The 18,279-nt window shown below is 34.5% G+C and overlaps 1 long non-coding RNA gene across 1 annotated transcript; it reads right to left on the bottom strand.

Annotated features, from left to right (window-relative positions):
* Positions 1-216: 216 nt before the first annotated feature.
* On the bottom strand, positions 217-18,065 carry LOC113913250. Its single transcript, XR_003517130.1, has 4 exons — positions 17,909-18,065; positions 12,057-12,220; positions 2,232-2,288; positions 217-314 (listed from the first exon to the last, which is right to left on the bottom strand). It is a non-coding gene; the product is annotated as an uncharacterized LOC113913250 (long non-coding RNA).
* Between the last annotated feature and the right edge of the window lie 214 nt (positions 18,066-18,279).

Genomic DNA, 18,279 nt, shown 5'->3' with positions numbered 1-18,279 from the left:
GGTCTAAAATTATGATGTTGATCTCAGAGTGATTTCCATCATTGTCTTTTAATTTTATGCTATTATTCGATAGCCACCAGAGTTCATGTTATCTCAGTCAGCTCAAGACAGATGTTTCATAACACACACCCTAAGAATCTAGCACGCAACATAGTAAGCATTTATGTCTCACTTACATGTCTGTATTGTGGTTGATGACTGACTGGCTGCTCCAGGTTGAGTTCCAGTGAGCTTGGTCTACATCTGCTCCACATGACTTTGATTCTTCTGGGATCACAGGCTACCATGGCATGTCCTCATGGTGATTATGAAAGCTCAAGAAAGCAAAAAGAGACATACTGTTTCTTGAGACGACAACCTATAACAAGTACACATGCCACTGACCACAACTAGTTAGCAGGCCAAGTCCAAATCAGTGAGGCAGAAGAGCACACCCCCACCTGCAGTGGGAGAGGAAACGGAGTGTGGAGTTGCTGAACAATCACCCATATTTTACAATGTCCAGTGAAATTGTTACTCTTTTGGATTCTAATTCTAACAATGGCAATTCAGCTTCAGAGCACTAAATTATAGCTCCCAAAATATAAACTATAGATTCAATTAGGAAGTTTTGGGCTACAACTAACAGAACTTTTTATTCACACTGATTTAAACAATAAAGATATTTTTAGGAAATCTAGAGGTAGTGCTGATTTTAAAGCTGGTTATTTAGCACCCAGTAGGGCCCTACAAATCCCCTGAATCTTTCAATACCTTGTCTCTGCTATTTTCAGCATTCTTTTCACCCTCAGGATTGTTGTTGTATGGGCACTCTTTCAGAATTTGTGATAAAAGATGACAACATAAGAGGAAGAAGAAAGAATACAACTTTTTATATGGTCTCTATGGGCAGATGTAAAACTTCTCCAGGAAACCTCTGTAAATTGTCCCAGGTATTTCATAGGCTGAAACTGGGTTACATACCCATTTTTGCACCACTCAATTGCATGGGAATGATCTTATCTTTAGATCAATCATTCCTACCTCTGGAGCTGGCAGTAAAGGTCAATATTTTTCGATGCACATGTCTTTGATTTATTTGTTTTGTTTTGTTTTGTTTTTTATGGGAGGGGGTGATTTGAGGGGAGGTGAGTCAGACACTGGATCCATATCAGAGTTTTATAAGGAAGAAGGGGAAATGGATATTGGATATTAGCAAACGGTATACCCTACAATTACATAAGGCTCATTGTTCATTTTTCTTTTGCTTATCTCAAGAGAGGACTGTGTTTAAAGAAACAAGATTCAAACACCCAGCTAATTAACCTTCCATACAGCTCATGCCAAATCCCAAAGAAATACATTCACATGCATTGTAAAAAATTTTTAAATCTTTATACACCTCTCTCGCTCTCACTACAAATATTGAGTTGACCCAAAGTAGTCATTTCCATGCCAAACTTGTAAAATACCCTCACAGATCACCCTTTTATTTTTACCCTTCCTACCTTTTCTTTCATCTCTTTACTATGCATAGTAATTTAATTATCTGACATACTTCAATTTTCTCGTCTCCCATAATTCAGATTTTACCCAACAAAAGTGACTAAAAGCTGACCCGGAAAATATGAAGCCTGCATCTTTCTAAGGGGATAGAGAAGGAAAACATTTGCAAATAATTTTAATGTAACATTTTCCTTTTTTTATTGCTATCATGTATATATATATATATATATAAATATAAATTAATCTGAAAGGAGACAGATATTCTCAACATCTTATGAAATCCCAAAGGAAATTGAACATAATCCATCTCTTCTTATAATAGTTCATTACAGTGCACCTTCATTAATATTTTTAAGTCATCTAGTTCCATTGTATCTGGTAAAGGATATTTATATACATATAAAAGCCCTTTTAATCTTTAAAAAATGCCTATTAAACCTGCCTCCATTTTAGAACTTCCATATTTGTAAACGTACACATGATCACTATGTCCACAGACTTAACTCCGCCCATGTTTTAACTGTTTTTCTTGTTTATTTAGTTAAGATTACTTCGTAGAATAACTCACCTGTCTGCACACTCTTTTTCCTCTTGAATGTGTATTTATTGTTTGCCTTTTGTAAATGTCAATATGGACTTAATGCCTTCCACAGGCTCAGCTGATCTCAATTTAGTGTAATCATTGATTACTTTTTAAAAAATTTTAATTTCAGTATAGGTAACATACAGTGTTATATTTCACTTACCTACACTTTATCTTCTTGGTTTCAAGAAAGGATTGCAGTCATCATTCAAATGTGAACCTACCCAGAAGAGAAGGACAGTACAAAAGTTAAATAAAAAATAGGATTCTTTTATCAGACAATTTAGGATCTTAGGGTTTACATTCAAACTTGCCCTAATAGAAAAGAACATGTTCCGGTGAATGTATTTCTTATATTTCTTGAGACTAGTTTATATACTTAACGCATACATACATATACACACAATATTTCTAATATTTAGAAATACATACAGTGTTTCTATTTGGATTCCATAGTTAAACAATTTATCTCTTTAAATTTCATCTTTATTTTGCACTCCATGTCAACGGGTGATACAAACTACCATTGACAAGTAAATGTTAAATCTCTACGTCATACTGGTGGAATGGCTGCAGCCAAAAAATAAGGCATATTAAAGAATTTTGAACTGTGCTATTTTATTATTTTTCCAAAATATTTTATTATATTTTCATGATTATACAAAGAATGAGCTTACTGGAAAAAATACTTAATGAAAATTAGGAAATTAAAAAAAATACCCATAAGCTCACTGTTAAGAGACAACTACTTTAGAAAAATAGTAGTATAGACAACTACTTTACACAAAACATATATGGTTGTGCGTGTGTTTGTGTATGTGTGTATCTGCAGCTCTTTACAATTATAAATAGATGCAGATATAGATACAGGCAAAAATAAGGTTTATTTATATACATATATTCAAAATGCATGTCACAAATTAACATGAGTATATACGCAGTATATTATAAAGTGTTTTCTTCATTAGGTGATTATGAACATTTTTAATGCCATTAAATTTTCTAACACATGAGTTTTTTCCTGATAGCTTATTATTACAATACGATTTAGTGGCCCATTATACTTTACTAAACCTCTGGCCTACTATTAATACACAAACTATGGCATATTGTTAATACACACACACACACACACACACACACGCACACTCACCCCTAGGCTAAAACCATATATGTATTGGGGCGCCAGGGTGGCTCAGTCAGTTAAGCATCTGACTCTTGATTTCAGCTCAGGTCATGATCCAGGGGTGGTGGGATGGAGCCCTGTGGCGGGCTCTGCGCTGGGCTGGAGTCTGCTTGGCCCTCTCCCTCTGCTTCTCCCCCTGCTATCATGTTCTGTCTCTCTTATTAATTAATTAACTAATTAAAAATAAAACCATGTATATATCTATAAATAATTGTATAAGACAATTGCTTGAATGTGGTTAAGATAGTTCATGGATCCTTCATTATTTGTTTAAGATAATTTCTTAAATGTTAATTGCTGGAAAGACATTTTAAAATGTACGTTGGATGTCACAGTTGGCCCCCACAGAGACAGTGCCAGGTCTTGTACCTTTGAAAACCCAACACTATTTTAGCCAGGGATAAAGAATACATCTGGACAAAGTTTCCATTGTTTCTAACATTTGTTTCCAATTGTTTATTTAAGGAATTGCCTGTTTGTGTCCTTTGTCTTCTTAAAAAGCTTTTCTATTTTCTTGCAGGCAAGATGTATATTAAAAACTGATACTTTGTCATTTATTTCCAATATTTCTACTTCAATTCTGTCCTTAGTCTTACCAAAATGTTTATGTGGTTGGGACCCCTTGGTGACTGTTGGTTAAGCGTCTGCCTTCAGCTCAGGTCATGATCCCAAGGTCCGGGGATTGCGTCCCTCATCGGACTCCCTGCTCAGCGGGGGAGCCTGCTTCTCCCTCTGCCTCTCCCCTTGCTTGTGCTCTCTCTCTCTCTCTCTGTGTCAAACAAATAAATAAATAAAAATAAATAAATAAATAAAATCTTAAATAAATAAAATGTTTATGTGGTCAAATTTATTCATATTTTTCTTCATGTTTTCTTCCTTTGGAATAATTTCTTACTAAAAGACATCTCTCAAGACCAACATCAGATGGTTACTGGTATTCTACCTTTTTCATTATTTCCTTAAAAATAACAATGCTGTTACCTGTCTAGAAATTAGCTGTGTGTGTGTGTGTGTACGTGTGTGTTTGTGTGTGAATGCCTGGATGTGTGTATGTTGCTATAAGGACTTAATGCGTGTGTGTGTGTGTTTTAATTCTTTATTTAAATTCAATTTAGTTAACATATATTAGTTACCAGAGTAGAATTTAGTGATTCATCATTTGCATATAACACCCAGTGCTCTTGATTTGAAGGTTTAGCTTGTTTTCCTTGCACCATCTTTCTCACTGACTTGAAAGGATCTGATTCTCTGGGTTTCTTTGACTAGGTCTGTCTATTCTCATGTAATTACCAGTCCTTTTCTTTGAAGTTTTATATTTTATATTAACATTTGATGGTTCAGTTCCTCCTAATTTTCTCATTTTTCAAAATACACTTGTATTTCAACTGTTTATCATTCAGATAAAATTTTGCAGTATGTTTGATAGATTAAACTTACACATTAGTTTGGAAAAAGTTAACCAGTGTTTATTTATGAGTTTATTTTTCAATGTCTTATTGGCTGAGTTCTTAATTAAACTTAAAATTATTTTTTAAAAACAAACAAACAAAAAAACCAACGGGTGAAAACTCATCTCCATTTCTTTTTTTAAAGGATTTTATTTATTTATTTGAGAGAGAGAGAGAGCGCACACGTGCCTGAGCAGAAGCGAGGGGCAGAGGAAGAGGGAGAAGGAGGCTCCCCACTGGACAAGGAGCCTGACTTGGGGCTTGATCCCAGGACCCTGAGATCATGACCTGAACTGAAAGCAGACACTTAGCCCTTTCACCAATTGAGCCACCCGCAACCTCCATTTATTATTTTATGCATTTTCCCTAGACTATCTCATCCAGCCTCATCGTTCTGACTGCAACTTCCGTGCTGAATTTCCAGAATGTGTATTTCAATTTCAATACTCCTCACGGTAGCTTCATTAGGTAATGATCATTAAGCTCTTATGAGGTGTAGATACTGGATGAAGTGCTTTATGTGGATTATCTCATTTTTTTCCTGGAGAACAACTCGTTAAGACATGTACAATCAGTATTTTATAGAAGATGACACTAAGGCCCCAAATGATTAAAAATATCTCCCCAAGGTCACTGAAGTGGAAAAAGATGTAGGAATTTAACCTGTTCTCCAATATCCACGTTCTTAATATTTAAAGCCTTCTTTCTCCATGTGTTTGTTTCCTGTATACATTGTTACCAGTCGGCACATCAAATTCGGCATGTCAAAAGGTTTACTGATCATCTTTACCTCAATTACTTCTTCTCCATTTTTTTTTGAATTGGTGATATTACAATATTCCAAGTCACCTAAGAGAACTGGGAATCATTTTTGCAACTTGCTGTTCTTTCCTATCTTACATTTAACAATCATAAATCTTGTCAATAGTAAAAATATAGGTTTTTTTTTTTTTTCCCTCAAGATAGACCCTATTCATGTTACATCCTATTGTTGTTGCTCTTGTTTAAAAGCTCGGTTTTTCCTTTACATATTTATCACCATGGCCCTTCACGACCCAAATATAATCAAGTCACCCATGCTGAAATTTCTCATGTGTCTTTCTGAAGCTTTAAAACTGGATGAATTAATTGTTGCTTTTGTTTTTATCCTCCAAGTAACCAGATCCAAAATTGTACTTACAGAAAAATCCAATGTATTTTTACTCAGAAAATGAGGTAGTGCCAAACAAAACAAAAAGACTACTTTTTAATTTTGTTTTGTCTTTCAAATATTAAATATCACATTTAGTGCATTAGTGTGTGGCAAAAAAATAATACTAATACTTTTATGTATCAAATTCAGAATATTTCATCTCTAGAAGACTAAATTCTTGAAATGAAATAGAAGGGAGAAACTAGTACAAAGTAAAATGCTTTTATTGTTTTAGAAGTTGAACTATAGAATTTCAGAAATACAGTGTACTAAATAAACTTTCTTATTAGTAGATAACAAACATTTTCAATCACTAATAATAGCAGGTGGGTATTACCTAAAGCTATGGGTATTATTGCTCTGGTTTGTTGCAAAAACATAATTATAAGTTTATAATTTTAAGTAATAATTAGGTTCATAAGCTTCCCATTTTTCTTGCCATTACAATTATTAAGATGATTATACTTATCTTTAGGAATAGTGAAAGTTTGGAATTGAACTGCCAAATGGCACCTTATGTAGATATTAGTATTTCAAGAGAGACCGAATAATTTTGCAGATAACACAACTTTGGTTAGATATAAGAGAGAACAAAAGAAAAAGGAAAAAAACAAAGATGCAAAGATCGGGGAGAATAGATTACTAAGAAGTGTTTATGACTGACTTTTCCCCACATATAAGATTTAGTAGAGTTAAACTTCAGCATGCTATTCCAAATGAGAGATTTCCTAGGAAAATGACAAAGAGTGATAAGAAATAATGACAAGAAGATTTTATATGGTGCACCCTTTCTCAAGTACTAGAATAAATTAATGGCTTAGCATAATTTCAAGTAGGGAATAAGCTCTTTTAGGGGCTGTTTTGTTTTGTTTTTTAAATTATTCTAAGAAGTACAGATCTTAATGCTGAAGCTTTATTATTCTGGAGTTTCCAGTCTGGGTTCTGGCAACTTGCTTTTATTTTTTTCAATACATATTTGTTGAAAATGCTTTAGTAATATATTGTTTAAATACAGTTTTGAATGTTTGAAAACTGTATCATATTTGATTTCAAATGAGTGCTTTTATAGAGAACAATAAATGCATGTATTGACTGTACATATAATTAAATAAATACTTTTTATTTGGGGGTATTAAAACCTCTTTTTCTCTTAGAAAACACAGAGGATGGAAAATACAGCTTTTGGGGAATTCTAAACATGGTGTGTAGAGGTTTCTGTGGAAACTCCATGGATTAGATTTCTGTAATACTGATATATAGAGAATTAAACTGGAAAGTAGATGGTTTTGAATGTAAGGGGTGGGGACAAATCTGATGAATGAAAAAGAAAAAAAAAATGCTGATATACTCTAGCTTTCCATGTCAGCAGATGCACTTTATGGCATAAATTGATAAAAGGGTTTTGGTGAGTTCTTATTTGGAAAACTCCTAAAAACTCATGTCTTCAATATGTGAGAATAATAATACGTGCATATGCAAATGAATATATATATATTCATTCAGTGGTTCATCGTTACGTCTTATTTGAAATAATATTTAAGTACTTCCTGCTGATTTCAAACGGAGATACAGGCCATTAGATACGCAGGAGAAAATAATGCTTACTGGCATGGTTTTAAAAACAAATTGCTGTGTTTGGTTAGTGATTCTGCCTTTTTAGTAGTATTAGGAACTTGTATAACTTACCTCTCTGTGTTTCAGTTTTCTCATCTAAGTAACTGGATAAATGCACTTAAGCACTTAAAAAAGTACCTGGCATATAGTGCAGACAAAACAAATCTTATTTTCATAGACAAGAAAGAGCTTAGTCAGTGACTGGTGAATTTAGTTAATATCTAGTAGGCCTTAGAAAGAACTGCTTGATTTTTTTCATGTTCCTAGTAACTTAGAATTTGCAAAGTATCCTTATTTTTAATATCTTATCTAGATGGAGGGGAAAGTTTAATTGAATTGGCAGCTTGTTAATGAAAGAACATTATCCTGAGGTAAGGAAAATCAGAACAGGAATAGATATAGGGGTATTGTATCCCCCGCGTAGTCAGATATAGAGCCCTTCTTCCTCTACTAATTCTTGTTTCTAAGGTAAAAACAAGGCAGTGAAAAGCAGTGATAAGTGGTGAAGGAAAATATGGGGTCAGAGTCAAAGACATTCAATCAATTTTCACTTTTAGGAGGAGAAATGGTTCCTTGAGAGGACTGATTGATGATTCACCAAAGGTCTCATTCACATGCCAAGAGAAATTTGCATATACATTTTCAATACCTATGCCATAACAACTCTCCATTTTACAGAGGAAGAAAACAGGTCTCAGAGAGCTCAAGCAATGTTTAAGGTCATTATCACCATTTAGTAAATAAGAAGATTGAGGCCGAGGAAATTTATGAATTACCAACAAACACAATTTCAGCTTAGAATTATAAACATGCATAATGTCATAATATACAAGTCCTTTCTTCCATTCTCCAATGGCTCTAATGCGTATATCTTGTCACACTACTACTGTCTTTCCTAACAATAATCTTGGAGTCATCAATGAAAAAGAATTATTTTAAGTTTTGTAAATCATTTTATCTTTAACATTCAAAGTTTCCAATAAACATACTAGTTACCATTCGAACTGGATGGAAATCATTTCTACAAAACTGCCATACTTCTGCCTTTGAAAATCATACTTTTTACTATTTCAGATATAATTTAGAATGACAGAAAAAAGAGTTATTCTTAATTCATGTTTTTAAAGAGGAAAATAAAATTCAGAACTAGTAGGCTTTTGTTCTAAATTTAGAACATATAATTTTCTACTGTGCTCAAAAATTATTTAACTGCAGTTAATAATGTATTATTTACTCTAACATCAAGTCTAAAGAATTGCAACCATTTGGAATATTATCTATATTCTATCTTAAAACATATTTTTGAAGCCATGCCATCTACAGTATTTTTCTGTAGCTGTTAACATCAATTTAGTCTGCAAAGTGCTAAACCATGATTTTCTATGCTCTGCCACCTCTCTAGTCTATGTCGGAGAAGAAATGTCACAGATTTACATATGAGTAGATCTGTCTACATGATGATCGGGTCTACTGATTAAATCTAGATTTTGAATATCTGATCAAGCCAGAATATTTCTAAATATCAGAAGATAGGGGGAAAAAGTGGCTCCTTCTTCTACCACTGGGGGATTTACTGATCCCTTTCTGAATATTTGTCATGGTCTTTTGTTTAGCAAAGTGCATTGATAAGCAACACTGGGTGTAAAATTTGTGAATGTGGGGGATATTTTGGATGTAACATGGAGCTATATTTCCCTAGACTTGAAATTAAGTGAATATTGGGAGCGAGGAAGCTGTGAGAAAGGGAAAAAAGACCTTGTTAGCTGCTCCACAAAATAACCCCTTCTGTAGGCCAATGGATTAAGAGGCAAATTCAGAACTCAGACTTTCTGGGTTTAAACCTGGCTCTACTCTCCCCTCGCTCTGTGATTTTAGGTTCCTAACAATTTAAATTTTGCTAAAATGGTATTTTACTTATCAATCCTACATGATTTTTTCATCTGTTTAGTAAAAAAAGATATGAACTGCAAAGAAAAGCAATTGATATATATATATCATAAACAGCAAAAATTGCAGTATTGCCAAAAATAATTTCCAGATATTTTTGAGATTCTTAATATATGACCATTTATAGACTATGTAGACCATTTATAGACTATATAGACTTAATATATGACATTTATAGACTATAGCTCTATTATAATTGCCTTTTGTTATATTCACTACTCATTATTTTAATTTAACTAGTTCTATTAACATATTTATTAAGTGCACATCCAAATTTTATGTGAACATTTATTATTCTTACACTGATATTAATAAAAACATTAAAATAATACAGAACTATAGTAATTCACATATCTGTGGATTTGGAGGAAAGGACTTAGACGTACTGGTATGATCATATGCAAAAGGTCACATAGTAGGTTCTTCATAACTTGTACTCTCCAAATAGAATGAAAAGGGATGCTATATCAATATACAGATCAAAAATAGTTGATTTAAGGGGCTCGCTGAAAGCCCTTTGGTGACCTGTTTACTTATCTATAGCTTAGACACTGGGCATCTACAATTGTTTTAAAATTATTCATCCAGGTTTCTACAAACTCATATTCTTTGCATTAAAGATTTACAGTTTGCTTTATGCTCTTAAAAATGTAAAAACATTACCCAGTTACTGAAATCAGAAAAATATATACTTATTTTCCCTTTGTTAAAAATGATATTTTACATATCAATTCTATGTACATTTTTCACACCTATTCAAGAATAAAAGCTCTGAATTGCAAAGAGATCGACATTCTGTAATAATTTGATGACAATCCTAATTGAATAGTATAACAACACATTGTTTCAGCCACAAATTTTGGTTTATGACTTTTCCCACTATTTGGATTTTGTGTTCTTATATTCTATAATCCTAGAAATAAACTAATTCAAAGAACATGTTTGGTAATGCTTGGCCAGGTGGATTATCTTCCAGTAGAGGGTCTTTAGTGGTTGTCAGTAGTTAGCTACATTTTTGACTTCATCTACCAGTACTCTAAAATCCACAGTGGGCATGTTTACAGCATGTACTAAACACTTAACAACTCTTCTACCTCAAAAGCTTTACTACAATTGGGCCCCAAATGTATGAAAAGTCATCTACTCATAAAAAAAAAGTACTAGCAAATCTTTCACAATGGGATATACATATGAAATTATGTTAATCTATTTCAAAATCTTAATTATATAGTATGACTTTCTCATTTTAAATTTATCAAATTAAAAATTGCTATCCTCAATTTGAATTTTGAATATTGTATTTGTATGAAAACATTATCCTGTTTTCCTGGTAATTTTGTTTTGTGAGTGATCATGGGGACAAAACTGTAGGAAAGACCCTCCAATAGAACTGTTTAAATTTTTTCAATCTTAATTCACACTTCCTGGTTTCAGGGGAAGATTATATTCATATGCCTTGGGAAAAGATTAAGTGTATACTCTAGACTGACAGATATGCTACTGGTCATTGCAGAAAGTATCCAAGGGCTCAAATAATATACATCTTTTTTTTCTGATTCAAGTAAGTGGGATATTTTCTTAAAATTTTTATTTAGTTATTTTAGAGAGAGAGAAAGAGAGTGAGGGGAGGGGCAGAAGGAGAAGGAGAGAATCTCAAGCAGATTCTCCACTGAGCCCCCAAGCCCCACGTGGAGCTCGATCTCAGAACCCTGAGATCATGACCTGAGCCAAAGTTAAGAATCAGACACTTAACCTACTGAGCCACACAGTTGCCCCAAGTGAGATATTTATTTATTTATTTATTTATTTATTTATTTATTTATTTATTTGAAAGATTTTATTTATTAATTTGAGAAGGAGAGAAAGCACAAGCTGGGGGAAAGGGGGGCTGAGGGGCAGAGGGAGAGGGAGAAGCATACTCCCTGCTGAGCAGGGAGCCCAAGTGGGGCTCGATCCCAGGACCCTGAAATCATGTCCTAGGCCCAAGGCAGATGCTTAACTGAGCCACCCAGGGGCACCAGGTGGGGTATTTTTAAATCTTGTAGAGAAACTGTTTTTAGGGATGAAAGTAGTTGGGAACTGGCTCATGCTAAAGCTTTCAAAAACAGAATAGGCGTTTGGGGCACCTGGGTGGCTCAGTTGTTAAGTGTCTGCATTCAGTTCAGGTCATGATCCCAGTGTCCTGGGATGGAGTCCCAAGTGGGTCTCCCTGCTCAGCAGGGAGTCTGTTTCTCCCTCTCCCTCTGCTGCTCCCCCTGCTTGTGCTCTCACTCTCTCTCTCTCAAATAAATAAATAAAATCCTTAAAAAAATGCAACAGATGTTAGCAACACCTGGTAAGATCGTATTGCTACTTACTCATGAAACACTGGGAAATATATAAACATCTTCTCAAAGAGGATAGATGAGTTGAAAATCCACATGGAATAAAATTTCTCCCGAACCAGTGCCTATCTGTATTACAATGGGCATATTCTAACTTGACTTTAACTGGTCAAGTGTACAGAGAAGCACACAGAACTTACGGAGACGACAAAGTCTACACACAGCCAGGAGGTCCCAAAGACAGCACCTCAGCATTAGACTTTCAGGCTTTTCTTACCTTTGCCTCTTCTCGTTTACCTCTTCCTCACACCTTCCATCTTCTTTGTCCGGCTTCTCTGGCTGTAAGGTGTTTACAAATTTTTCTAATCATAGGAAGGGAAACTTACAAAGGTTGAGAAGTGAGGGGAGGAGGTGGGTGGAAGAGAGGAAACCATTTGTTTCCTAGAATAAGAAACAAAAGAAAAGAGTGGAGACAGTTTGGAAGCACGCCTGGGTAAAATCATGTGACAAATGGAAACACTGTCAATGCAGCTGTCCATATTTATGGCTCCTTCTCTCATATTTACTACCATCAGGTCACCACCAATTTAAGCAGACTCATCTGTCAAGCAGTGGCATCAGTTTTGTGAAGCTGCTGACAACTGCTGTGAAAAAGTTAAAATGTTTCTGTTCCTAAGAACTGCTTTCCAAAGCATATTGTGAAATTGTGAAGAGAATCTCCAGGGAAGACTTGAACACTTGAAACAATGTAGCTACTGATAACATTTTCACTCAATTCAGGGAGGGTTGTGAGAATCAGGGAGAGTTGAGGAACTAGTCAAACTGGGACAGAAGTAAGAAAATCCTAAGGGCTATACTGGGTGTGTTGTGCAAGGAGCTCTGACCTTCTCAGTTTTCAGTGGAACCCAGTGGGATTTAGTCTACTCTGTGTACCTGGCTGTGTGGGATCTTTGACTTGTCTACTTGTTTTACCGTAGTTTAATTATCATGAGCTGTTACGTCTGATTTTTTGAATCAGGAGGGCAAAATACCATTCAGCTATGGAGTTAGAAAAGGAAAAGTCAATCAACATTTAAGAGCTAGACACAAGAAGTGAAGAAGAACTTCACTATCTTAATAGTAACTAAAGAAAAAAAAATTTTGAAGCTCCTACTATGAAAAACTAGCACTACCAAATTTTTAAAAATATATATTAGTTTAGAACACAGCATGCATTGTCTTCCCAATTATGTTCTGGTTGTTAAAGGGAATGACATCTGTCTACTTCGGAACCTGAGGTACACAGGACCTTTTCAATGCATATTTTTCAGTTGCTAGATGAATGATTTATTAATTTATGGTCTATAAAGTTGTGTAAAGCTAAAGAACACCTTTCAGTTAGTGGGGTCCATTGCAATTTTTGAAAGAATTACCAAACGGTTAAACAGCAACTTTGAGCTGGATTGTAGGAGACACCACTCCTGCGCTGGTTTAGGTACTCTCTGATCCCACTGCTGACCACTCGGGTCCGGCTTTCATAGCTTCATGCAGGTGCGGCCTCACAGCACTGCACCTCATGTGCGCCCATGTGCTCTCGCCTCTCACTCAGGGCCCTTCCTGCGGATAATGAGGCTTTGGGCACTACACCATGCACTTTGGTACCCATGTATGCCCCACCCTTAAGAACAAGGGGTTTTACATGCCACGGGGATGAACCTTTGCCCTGAGGGGCAAAGGAGCCAGTGAATACGTTTGGGTTTTTTTGTTTTGTTTTTACATCACTGATGGATCGTCTTGAAATGTAGTTTCTTGTTTTCGCAGCAGAGTCCCTCATGACCAAATCATCACCAGCACTTAGCAGCAGCCTCAACAGTGTCAACTTTCTTTCTTTCTTTTTTTTTTTAAGATTTTATTTATTTATTTGACAGAGAGAGACACAGCGAGAGATGGAACACAAGCAGGGGGAGTGGGAGAGGGAGAAGCAGGCTTCCCGCGGAGCGGGGAGCCCGATGCGGGGCTCGATCCCAGGACCCTGGGATCATGACCTGAGCCAAAGGCAGACGTTTAACAGACTGAGCCACCCAGGCGCCCCCAGTGTCAACTTTCAAACTCTTCCTTTCTCCTTTCTTCTCCCAAATTTCAGTGTCTAATATTAGATGCATTTAAGCAATCAGGACATGATAGTGCCTTCAATGCATTTTAACATGCATGATAAAGAACTATTAACATGGAAGTACTAAGGAAGGCACCTACCTTGGACCTGATGGTGGAGGGTGGTGGTGATTTCCTTAACATCATCATTTAAACTCTTTAAATATAATAAAAATTAGTTTATTAGTTTATTATATTACTTTTTCTCTGGTAAGAGTAAGCTAAGGAGGTTAGCTTTGGATAGTTTAGTTTTTCTAAGAAAGCGTATTGTCAGTTCAACAAAAATCACACATCCTCTCTTTTAAAGACAGTTTTGTGCATTTGATAGTGGTGATGTACCTTTTTCGGGCAAAATACAGAAGATGTCTTTTGCCTGTATAGAAAAAGAATAAAAAATTCAGGAGAAGCAAATGTGATTTGCACATGACATTGTTACTTACACCACTTTTGCAATCCTCAATCTCTCTGCTTTCCTTTTTTTTTTTAAGTTACAGTTCAGCTTTCACCATGAACCCTATGACACCTAATAGCTGAGCATCTAGATGTAACCTATCAAGGTAAAAAGTTAAGCATTAATCATATGTTGCTGATTTATGGCAAAGTCACTGGCTTAACTGGAATTATTCCTTCAAGTTTTAAGTGTTAAAATGTTACAGTATCTTCATAACAAGTGCCTCTAAAATTAAGTCACAGCTTTTGAGTTAAATTTTATAGCATTGACCATTGGTGCCTGTGTTAAATCATGCCATTCCATTTTTCACTATGAATAAAGGAAATCAACAAGAAAATAGAAATGATATTTGAGAATTATAAAGCATTTTTTTATTTTCATGTTTTTAAATAGGATCATTTAAAGTTTTCTATGGTGAGTTGATTTGATGAACATTTATTTTAAGAGTCAAAGGGACTTAGTAATGCATTTATCTAAAACTAACGATCATAATTAGCTTGTGTTATGCAGTGTCCTCAATAAATAAATGACAGTTTTGAGCTGAGGCACATTTTTGCTTCTATTTTGCTAAATATTTGTAGAAAAAATGATTTGAATCATTTGCAAGTTAGATGAGCCATTAGTGATTATGGCCTAAGGTATTAACTGAAAGTTATTTAAGTAATTTCCAAAGCCTGGTCCACAGTAGGCTAGGCATTAATCATCTGTTATGTCTTCTATAAACATGGAAGCAATTAAATGAAAATTGCCAGGTTTACACAGAAGACATTATCATTGGCAATTATAGTATTAGAGGGTAACTAGTGATTTAAATTTTGTTGAAGAATAAAAATCTATACCACATTATAATGGCTCTTTTCTGAAGTATAAAACTAAGCAAATTACGCAAATAACAGAGGGGATTTGCAACAATATTCATGATCCTGGAATGAAAACAGTTGCAATACAACAGTAAATACAATACTATCTCCTTTAAAAAAAATAAAATAAAATACACTTGAATGTGATTAATTTTAGAAATAGTGGATTTGGGGAGAGAGTGAGTTTATAGTCTTTCGATTCTGAGTGAGGGCACCATAGTGCAATTGTGATTAATCTACTCCTTAAAAGCACCAAATCTGGGGGTGCAAAATGATGTGTATATTAGATAGCTCAAGGATTTTAAATCATTTGAAATAAAATCCATTCATAATATTTACATATAATTTTAGACAGATTTTAATGTTTTTACATTATTCAGTGGCAGAGTAAGTAAATTTATGGTGTCAAAGAAAAATGTATCTAATTTATACCCATTTGGTTTAGTTATGATCTAAAAGCTAAAATTATAGCTATGTGCAGTTGTGGAAACTTAAGTTAAAATTTGTGCATATAAACATGGAGTTCGAAAAAAAAATAAAGACTAAATAGGAAGTTAATTTGTATGTCAGCAGGGTAAATGCTGGTCCAAGAAAAGTTTCTCCAATCAGGGTGGAGGGAAATTTATCTGAATAGTTCCAACTGTGAGCCTTAAACTGTCACAGCATTTTGAATTGTTGTTTGATGCCTGCATCTGGAAAACTGAGCTAGGTGTTTCACACATATCTCTTTGTGTCTTTTAAATTCAGATATCATTGGAAAAAATGAGAAAATTCATCTTTTTTAGTGTTCTACACTTGACTGACATATATTTTTCATGGTTTAAGGGCTCATGAAAAAAAATCATAGTAGAGGAAAAAGAAACTTTTTCTAAGGAATAGGAAGGAAAGTCTTCTCATTAAATAGCTACTTTGTGCAAACAAAACAACTTGCAAAAAAATATCTATTCTTTTGGAGATACAAGTTGTTTTCTTTGTTAATATGGTTGCAGGCTATAAATTCCTAAAGTTTTCTTCCCATTTCCTTTGCAAAAACCTATGAAGACACTTGGGTAAAGTAAACAAAGGCTATAGACCATAATGATAATGACTAAAAATATGCAAAGGTTTGGCAAATTTCTTTGCTTCATGCCATAACAATGAAGCTTGGCTAGAAATACAACTTGCTGTATGTTTTGAAATGAATCAGCATGTTTGGCAAGAAAGGAGGTGAGTTGTCAGTTTATTCTGTGTCTTGACACTGATAGTTCTGAAAAATCCAGAAAATCCAGAAAAAAATAGTTAATACCTACTTTCACCAGGAAAATTCTGTCTCTTTAACTTTTTCATTCATTTTTCCCCCCACTATTCAATCATCCTTGTGTTCACCAAATATTCATTGAATGCCTACTATGTTCAAGGCACTCTGAAAGATAGCAGGAATACAGCAATAAATAATAAAGTCTTCCTACTTACCATCATGAAGCTTAATATCTGGTTGAGCAGTGCATTAAAAATATGAATATAAGTGTAAAAAGTATTATAAATTATGAAAATGCAGGGTGCTCTGAGAGTATGTGGCAGAGCCTATCAACTTACTTTTGGGCCACCTACTCAGAAAACTATACCTCTCATGATATAACATGAGCCACTAACAATTTGCATCAGGAGATATAATATATATACAAATATAATAAAATATAATATATATGTACAGAAAATATACATCAGATGCTGACTGGTATAAAAAATACAAGGGATTAAAAGTAAATAATAAAATTAAAATCTGCAGTGAGGGCCTTGTGTTCACTGTGAAAATTCTTTAAATTATGTATTTGATAAGTTCATTTTTCTGCATATATATTTTAAAAATATAATGGCTTAGTCATTTAAGCGTCTGCCCTCAACTTAGGTCATGATCTCAGGATCCTAGGATCGAGTCCTGCATCGGGCTCCTTGCACAGTGGGGAATCTGCTTCTCCCTCTACCTCTCCCATCCACGCCCCCCAAGTGCTCTCTCTCTCTCTCAAATAAATAAAATCTTTAAAAAAATTTTTTGAAATAAATTTCAGTGAGGCAGGATTGGCATGACAGAACATAAACGTGGTGATGAAGAAGACAAATTTGAGAATATAGCAAAATTGTATACATTGTGGAAAATTATGAGAAGACCAAACAATGTATAGAAGAAAGATTAGAAAGATCCAATATATGGAAGTTATTTATTCCTAAAACTAGAAAAAAAAATGGAAGGAGAAAATATCAAATCTATAAGAGAAATTGCCCTAAGCTGGACAAATACCTTTACCTTCAAATCATAACTCAGAAATATGAATAACCAATGTCTAGACTAAAAATTTAAACATGGCAAGGACAAATATAGAGAGAATATGGAAACAGCCATCAAAACAACAGCAAAAATAACCAAAGCAGAAAATAAAGGCAGACGATCCTAAAATAGCATCAAGGTTGCCATTCAAGAATGTCAGAGCTGGGTATATTTCATTGTTTAAGATAATCAAAAGTTATTCTCGAATTTTCGGATTTTAAGAAAAATGTATTACCCAGACATTTAAAAAACTCACTAAAAATGCTCCTAAATCTATGAGAAATAAATATGGAAATATTAAAATTGATAAATCCATACTAAAAGTGGTCAGGAATAATGAAGCCAACTGAATAAGGTAGAAACAGGAAAATAAATATACTTACCTTAATTTTCAGGCTCAATAATGCTATATATTTATAGCAGAAATAAAGACACAGGGGCGCCTGGGTGGCTCAGTCATTAAGCATCTGCCTTCAGCTCAGGTCATGATTGCAGGGTCCTGGGATCGAGTCCCACATCGGGCTCCCTGCTCAGCGGGAGCCCTGCTTCTCCCTCTCCCCCTGCTTGTGTTCCCTCTCTCACTGTGTCTCTCTCTGTCAAATAAATAAATAAAATCTTTAAAAAAGAAATAAAGACACAAGAACTTTAATGAGAGGATTATTCTTTTAGATGAGAAAATGAAAGGGAAATAAACTATTTTTTTAATTAAAGTGCTGACTGTAAAACAAAGCAAATTAAGCAAATCAATAACTTT

The sequence above is a fragment of the Zalophus californianus genome, chromosome 14, assembly GCF_009762305.2.
Source record: "Zalophus californianus isolate mZalCal1 chromosome 14, mZalCal1.pri.v2, whole genome shotgun sequence".
In the NCBI taxonomy this organism is placed as follows: domain Eukaryota; kingdom Metazoa; phylum Chordata; class Mammalia; order Carnivora; family Otariidae; genus Zalophus; species Zalophus californianus.
This window is presented reverse-complemented; position numbering and strand designations above follow the sequence as displayed.